Source organism: Oryctolagus cuniculus, chromosome 9 (genome assembly GCF_964237555.1).
Source record: "Oryctolagus cuniculus chromosome 9, mOryCun1.1, whole genome shotgun sequence".
NCBI classification, from domain to species: Eukaryota; Metazoa; Chordata; class Mammalia; order Lagomorpha; family Leporidae; genus Oryctolagus; species Oryctolagus cuniculus.
In genome coordinates, this window is record NC_091440.1 from 30,546,781 (window position 1) to 30,555,214 (window position 8,434).

General features: G+C 38.7%; 1 pseudogene; it reads right to left on the bottom strand.

The window, feature by feature from the left end:
• Positions 1 to 4,163: 4,163 nt before the first annotated feature.
• On the bottom strand, positions 4,164 to 5,878 carry LOC100345846 (cyclin-K pseudogene; annotated as a pseudogene).
• Between the last annotated feature and the right edge of the window lie 2,556 nt (positions 5,879 to 8,434).

Consider the following 8,434-nt stretch of genomic DNA (forward strand, 5'->3'; position numbering starts at 1 on the left):
AAATATTCACATTTCATTTTTCATTTCAAAAATTGCTTAAAAGGTACAATAATAAGAGTTTGATGTAGATGAAGTAGCATGTATGGATCAATGGAATACAACAAACCCATACTAATCTAGTGAACTGACTTTTAGAAAAGAGTAAAAATAATTCAATTTACAAAGTAATTTCTGTTTCACAAGTGGTGCTAGAATGATTATGTATAAAAAATAAGGGATCTAAAAAGAAGTTTTATGATTTTTATAAAATTGGACAAAATGAATTATGGATTTATATAAAACATAAAGTCATAAAAATATCTAAACAAAACATCAAAGAATATTGAGATGATTGTGGGTATTACAGTGTTTTTAGTCATCTAAAAATGATTTATTAAAGAAAAATAGTCATTATTAAATTAAAAACTTATGCACTGCAAAAGACATAGTTAATAAAATCAATAGATAAGTCACATTTAGAATAAAATGGTTACATGATATCCATGGGATACAAGTCTGTTATCCAAAATATAAAAAGAACTCAACAATACGAAAAAATCCAATTAAAATTGCCTAAATAACTAAACAGACAACTCAGTAAAAATAATATATAGATGAAAATATACAGAATGTGATCCTCAGAGCAGTCTAAGGAGCTGCACCAAAACGCCCAACCCCAGATGTATTAATATATTAATTTTTGTTGCATTTTTATTTTCACCTTATGTTGCAGATATATGTATCCCTGGGCCCAGTGAATACTTTTCTTATTGTTTGGAAATCAAAAGTTTCACAAAATCAGCTTCACTTCCTGTCTTTGTTTCTTTGGCAGATTAAATTCCATGCTGAAGTACAGAAGTGCTGTTAGGTTAAATCCCCAGACGAGCATGCGTAGCCCAGTGAGAAAGATTCTGACTCTCTCCCTGCTAGCAAAATAATTCGCTGAACGAACAGTGCTAGAAATGCCAGGATGTGCTGCACATAGAGATGATGGACTGCAGCCAGAAAGGAACGATTTTTATGCTTTAATCGCATTTCCTAATCTCAATATGTAAGGTAGACTGTGGAATTATTGGCAGTACCTGATAATTTGAAATGATCACTTCTGTTTTGCAGGTGTGTTCAGTTTCTTATATTCTTAAATAGTCCTTGAGAAGAAAAACCCCATCAATCAGCCACTGAAAATAATAATGAATGAATTTCCCACAGGAACACGTGCATACTTTCACTAACAAGTGTACACTGTCACTAATAATTCACTTACTGAATACATGAAAATGGAACATCTGAGTTCGTGTAGTAAGATGATTTACCATGATCATCGGAAGCTCTTCTTGTGCCCCACTCTCGGCGTCCCGTGACTCTGGGCTCCATGTCCCCCAAAATAATTCAGAACTGCGTTTCTGTTTCATAAGCATATGGAAAGTTAGGAATTTGAGGGAGATAGTATGTCATAAGCTCCTTTGAGATTTTATTTTTAAAACGTACACATTTTAAATAATACATCAGGGTAATAAGGCTCTTGTTTTTGGTAAACTTCATATAATTTTGTCTTTCTTAAAATGATGTTTGCTCTTTCTTCTTACTCTGCATTTTTCCTCATTATTAATTCCACCAATTCACATTGACAACTAACAACCTGTATGTATTCTCTGTTGTCATAATTATTTGCAAACTTATTTGTGTACATATTAATATGCATCATTAGAATATTTTTACTAGCATGTAGTTCTGATATGTGCACATTTTTGCATTTGCTTTTGTCAAAGACAATTCAAATTTAAATTTATTATTTTAAATGAGTGATATATATTGATTTGTATATAGAATTATTTCATAAGATCTAAAGATAAGCATTCATTTTTTGCAACTTTTTTGTGAGTGTAAATAGTGCTACAACAAATATATTGTATGACAGCATAACTTAGGTACTTTCACATTTTGCGATTTTAATCTAGAACAAAAATTCTCAGAAATGAGATTGTTTAACTAATAAACTTTCTCTAATTTTATCCTACAGATATTGCTTGGTTTTATTTGATAATTCAGATAAATATACATTTAAGTATAAACTGTTCTTATTAGCTCACCTGTAAATAATTTAGTATAATTTACACAACTTGGAGATCAGATTTGTTCATAAAATGTAGCCATTCATTTCATGATAATAGATTTTACATGGCCAGTTTCTAAACTACATACTTTTAATTTTTCTGAACATTCTGTATCATTTCTCTTGATGTACTTGCAATGACTGTTTTGCTACCTATTTAATAGTAATTATTCCAAATGCAAAATGGTTTCGTTCAGTGAAACCTACATCTATCTTACCATAATTAAATACAGCAGCTTTGGCTCTTGATTCAATAAGGATTCATTTTTTAAAATATAATGACCCTTTTTATATAGATGACAAGTTATTAGGTCACCTGCCAGCAGTTTTCTCTCAAGCTACCTAATTATCATTTCTTTAAGCATTATTCAGATCTTATATATCGAAGATTCAGATCATTAATTTTTCTCCATTATGCATACATTGCATATTTTCTAAATCCTTTTGGCCTTCAGACAATCTACAAAAGTTAGAATTTAGCAATATATTGCATAAGCTGGTTTCACATTTCCTAATTTTCTGATTCTAATATTCAAAATAAAAAATTGCCTATGAAACTGAAATAAGCTAACCATTTTAATAAGTATGCACTTTATTTCCATTGAGAATCACTATACAAGTGGAATAAATAGAAAACATTTCTTCCAACAAGCCAAAGCTATTATGTCAAGAAACTTCCTTGCAAATATATGAAGCAGGGCAAATTAAGAAAAGGGTAACAACCTCTTCTTCTTCTCTTTCTACACTTCAGCTCCCTCAAGAGATAGCTCCTGAATATTCTCTCCCACTTTCCTTTTATGTGCATGTTTTTCATTGTCATGATGAGTATGTTTATTGTGATTATGACTTCTTTTTTTTAAGATTTATTTATTTGAAAGGCAGAGTGATAAGGAGCAATGGAGAGGGAGATAGATCTTCCATCCACTGGCTCATTCCTCAAGTGGCTGGGTTTGATCCAGGCCAAACCAGGAGCTGGGAAATTCCTCTCACATCACTGATGGTGCCTTAACCTGCTATGCCGCAATACCAGACCCTTTATCTGTATTTTCATCATTTTTAGTTCTTATTCCTTTTTTTTTTTTTTTTTTTTGGTTTCAGAACTGATTTTATTTGGACAATTGAGTGAAGCAGTCTCATTGGAAACAAGATGAAATTCACGGTGTGTTATATTCACACTTAAAAAAAAAAATCAATGTGTACAGGAATCTGCAAGTGTATGCAAACACACATTACTTTCCAAGTATGTTTCTCTATACTCCTTGGAGAAAAAAAAAAAAAAGTATCCAACAAGGTAAACCCCTCAGTATAATCTGAATACAAAGGATGCTGGCATCTATAAATCAGAGTGGTTCATCTTTTGGGTGTCATGGGGGAGTGTCACTGAATGAACATGAAGAAAACAGCTTCACCTCAGATGGAACTAGACTAAGAACTGAGTTTCCAGGAAAAATAGGCACTGATTTATCGATGAAAATTCACTCCTTACTGAAACTATTTATTGAGCCAGTATGGCTGGTGAACATTCTCCTTGGTAGAAAGTAGCCCAGTGCGGCCAGCGCCGTGGTTCTCTTGGCTAATCCTCTGCCTGCGGCACAGGTTCTAGTCCTGGTTGGGGCGCCGGATTCTGTCCCGGTTGCTCCTCTTCCAGTCCATCTCTCTGCTGTGGCCCGGGAGGGCAGTGGAGGATGACCCAAGTACTTGGGCCCTGCACCCGCATGGGAGACCAGGAGGAAGCACCTGGCTCCTGGCTTCGGATTGGCGCAGCCATTTGGGGAGTGAACCAACAGAGGGAAGCCTTTTCTCTCTCACACTAACTCTGCCTGTCAAAAAAAAATAAATAAATAAAAAAGAAAGAAAAAAAAAAAAAAGAAAAAGTAGTCCAGTGCAGGCAGGACTCAGGATGCCCGCTGGAACCCCTGAAGTCAGGCCGCCGCAGGTGCTGCCCAAGCCACGCTGAAGCCGCCATCCCTGTTTCAAGCACTAGACCACCCCGGTTTCATGGGGGGTTCGTCCTCTCTGGATTGCAACTGTCTCCCATTACACAGGGCACGCTGCTGCTTACCCACTTAAACTAATCGTCACGTTGACTGGAACAACTGGGTAAAAACAAAAGAAAAAAGGTGTCATGTCGTCTCATCCAGGCCAATCGCCCTAGCCCCCTGACAGGAGGCATGGGGAGCGGAGGCATGGGTGAGGGCCCTGGCGGCTGCCTTCCAGGGGACAGTGGGAGGTGGGTACCTGGCCATGGCAGGCCCAAACCTGGAGGAGGGTGAGGGGAGCCAGCGTGGGGGTGGGGGTGGGAATTTGGGGTTGTAGGTGGTGGAAGTGGGGGGTAGCCAGGATTGAGAGGAGGAATGGTGAATGGTGGGATTAGGCTGGGAGGGGAGGTGCAGGTGGTGGCGGGGGGTTCGAGGGTTAGACATAAGAGTGATAGGGCTGTGAGCAGGCGGGCCGTAGGCAGGGAGCTGGGCGCTGTAAGAGGGGCCCTCCGTCTTCTTCATGGACGGCAGGCTTGGGTAGCCTTCTCCAGACATGTAGCTGGTGGTGGACGTCTCATGAAGCTGCAAGGAGGTGGGGCCGGGGACCGGTGTGGTGGTTGTGGTGGCTGGTGCACAGGGGCCGCGTGTCCCAGTGGAGGAATCTGGAGTTCACAGGGCCTGATGGCTCAGCTTTGCCTAACAAGAGTCCAAGAGGCGGCTTTCGATCTGGAGGTGGGTGGGCTGGAGTCAATGGCAGGTGAGTAGTCTCAATTTCGGAGATCGTAGATGGCGGTGGATCTGCTGCTCTGGTCTCTCCATTGGAGAAACAGCCACGGCTTATTTCTGGGAGGACTGGGCTGTGGAGCCGCTTCCTGGGCTGCTGTGTCTGCTGCAGCTGCCAGCTGACTGCTGGGCGTCCCTCTGCTGTGGCTGCCACGGCTCAGAGCCTTGAGAGAGTTATGACTGTTGTACTTGTGTCACTTGCGTTGTGTGCTGCAGAGACGGGGGCTGTTGCAGCTGATGGGGGGCCATGGGTGTGTGATGAGGCATGTTGTTCTCCTTGGGAGTAAAGGTCCACGATCTGGTAGTAGATGTCTTCTAAAACAGCTCCTAATACATGGGTTTGGAAGTCCACTCTAGTATTTCAGATTTGCAGAAACATCCTGTGAGATACGTCATTGCGACCGCCACGTTCTCTGGTGGTGCAGAGACCGTCATTCACAAATGTCCATGCCACTTGAACCAACATCTGAATTCTGTTTTATCATCTTTGAGTTGCTTTGCATATTTCAGTAGGAACTACAGATGTTCTACTTGTAAGTCAGACTTTATGGTCTACGGTACGATTCTCTCCAGGACTATTATTTCTTCCTTTGGGTCATCTCCAAACTGGCCAAATTGGACATTATTTAATAAACTATGAGATGTTTTGATGGTATCTTTACTTTGTGTGTGTGTGTGTGTGTGTGTGTGTGTGTTTCTTCCACTTTTCCAGCCAGAAGTAGACAACAAGCTCCGGTCACATATCTTGGGAATTCCTTGAAGAAATGAAACATATAGAAATGATGGAAATAAATTATTCCAGTTGCCAGGCTATTATCATAGTGTAGCCCCAGTCTAGTGCCTACCTCTGAGATGAACCGTGCCCCTTCTTGCTTGTACCAGACCTCAGTGACTGGATCAAGTCCTTTGAGTTGGGAGGGTTTATGAGTCAAGTCTTTGTTATCCCACAGTACCAACAAGTTTTTGTGTCTTTCAGCCTTGCTGAAGTTACTAAAAGGCCTCAATTTTCTCTATTCTCCTTCATTTATTTAAGTATGCTTGTTCTTTCCAAAACATTTCTCTGAAAAATGTTAGACTCTCCTCACTTCAGGCAAGCCCCTTAGCTACCTCTTTCCTTGCCAAGTGTGGCCATCTTGGATCATCTTTTTTTTTGTTTCCTACTCAGATATGCAAAGAAGCTCAAAGGTGATAAAAACAGAATTTAGAAGTTGGTTCAAGTGGCATGGACATTTGTAAATGACAGTCTCTGTACCACCTGTCCCTGCAGTGGGAGCCAGAGATCCTGGCGGTTGCAGTCATGTATCTCGCAGGACAATTGTGCAAATTTGAAAAGTTAATGAGCTCTTCAACTTTGCCCAAGTAATTGGCAATTTTATTATTTTGATGTTCAGACTAGTTATTATACATTTCACTGCAAGTATTCCAATAATATTCTCTCTATGTTTTTAATTCCTTGGTGAAATTCCACATTAAACTGTTTTCCTAAATATATTAATCACATTCAATAATCAATTAATTTTAATCCACATATGATGAATTCAGGATATATCATATATACATGTATGGATAAATAGATTTAAGAATTAATTTCAATTGTTATTGTTTTTATTTGGTCTGCTTTATCAGCCAGCCTATTAATTACTAGAGTCAATAGTTTAAATTCTGTATAAAAATGTATAGACTATGTATAATAGCATCTTGACTAATGGACATTTTATTCAGTCATAAGATAGGTCATTAAATGAGGGGCAGTGTACCTTTCAATACTAGTCAGCATTTCTTCTCCTCTTCCCTGTTTGCTTTTTTTTTTTTTTTTTTGGGGGGGGGGACAGGTAGAGTTATTGACAGAGAGAAGAGAGAAAGGTCTTCCCTCTGTTGGTTCACTCCCCAAATGTCTGCGCTGATCTGAAGCCAGGAGCCAAGTGCCTCTTCCTGGTCTCCCATGGGGTGCAGGACCCAAGCACTTGGGCCATCCTCCACTGCCTTCCCGGACCACAGCAGAAAGCTGGACTGGAAGAGGAGCAACCGGGACTAGAACTCGGTGCCCATATGGGATGCCAGTGCCTCAGGCAGAGGATTAACCAAGTGAGCCATGGCGCCGGCCCCTCCTGTTTGCTCTTAACTCTATGACTTCTTAGAGCATATAAGATTTAATTGATAGTAGTTTTGAACTATAACCTACTTTCTTACTAGTCTCTAAATTATAATTTTTATGTCTTCAGAAGCAGGAATTCTGTAAACTTCATTGAATTATACAGATTTTTGCAGCTGCAGCATTCTAGTTATACAGTACAGCCTGGGAATCTGGAAACGCATCAAGGGCAAAAGCATTGTTGAATATCAGCTTCATTTCTCACTAGGAATTTAGCCCTTCAAGCCTGGCTGCCATGAAATCCAATTTCCCTCCCACCCACTCTGTAAACCTCCAGAATCTCTGATAGCTGCAGACATTACTGATTATTCTGCTAGGAATTCAGCCTTTTTTCCCTGGTACTTATCAGCAAATGTCTTGAGGTAAGAATAGAGAAAATTGTCAGTTTCACCACAATGCTATTTTCTTCTCTTAGAAATCTTTGACCCTTCAATCTCAGCTAATTTCATGGTTTTCTGTTGCTTTCAAACTGCTACATACTTTTAAAACTCATATTAGTTTTTTGTGTGAGTAAGGATCTGTCACAAATTAGGCTATTGTATCCTGAAAGGTTGGCACTATTTTTTATGAACAGGAAGCAGATTTTAAATTTAAATTATATCAACATGTAGTACATTAATTGCTATCATAAATTTCTATTTACTAAAATTTTTACATATTTCCTACACATTTTTATTATGCAAATAATGTTCTACAATCAGGATAATTATTCCCTAATCTCATCATCTGTTTAATTATATAATTTACAACATGTATCTGATATTTTGATTATAATTAAGAATGTGGTATTTCAATTTCATGAAAGTACAAATTCAATATAAATGAATGGGGTTAAAATAGGCTATTAATTACACATTCATTATATAAAATTTTGTACATTTAATTTTATTTAAAAAGATAAAACTAATTATTTTACATGTTTATGCACATCAATTTCTTTAATATAATATAATATATTATAATATTGATATTACCTTGTTGCTTGTGTAAAAGATACACTTGCCCCAAGCTGACTTGCCCCAAATGGTAGAGTTAGAAACATACCAGGGGATTCCAATGCAATCCCATCAAGGTGGTATGTACCAATGCCATCTCACTAGTCCCAGTGATCAATTTCTGTTCACAATTGATCATAATGATAGGACTAAGAGCCAAAGGGAGCACATAAACAAGAATAGTGTCTGCAAATACTAGCTGATAGAATCAAAAAGGGAGAGAACGATCCAACATGGGAAGTGAGATACACAGCAGACCCATAGAATGGCAGATGTCCTAAACAGCACTCTGGCCTCAGAATCAGCCGTTAAGGCATGCGGATCTGGCTGAAAAGCCCATGAGAGTATTTCAGGCATGGAAAGCCAAGACACTCTGGGGAAAACAAACAAACAAACAAAAAAAAGACCTAAATGAAAGATCTCTGCGAGCGAG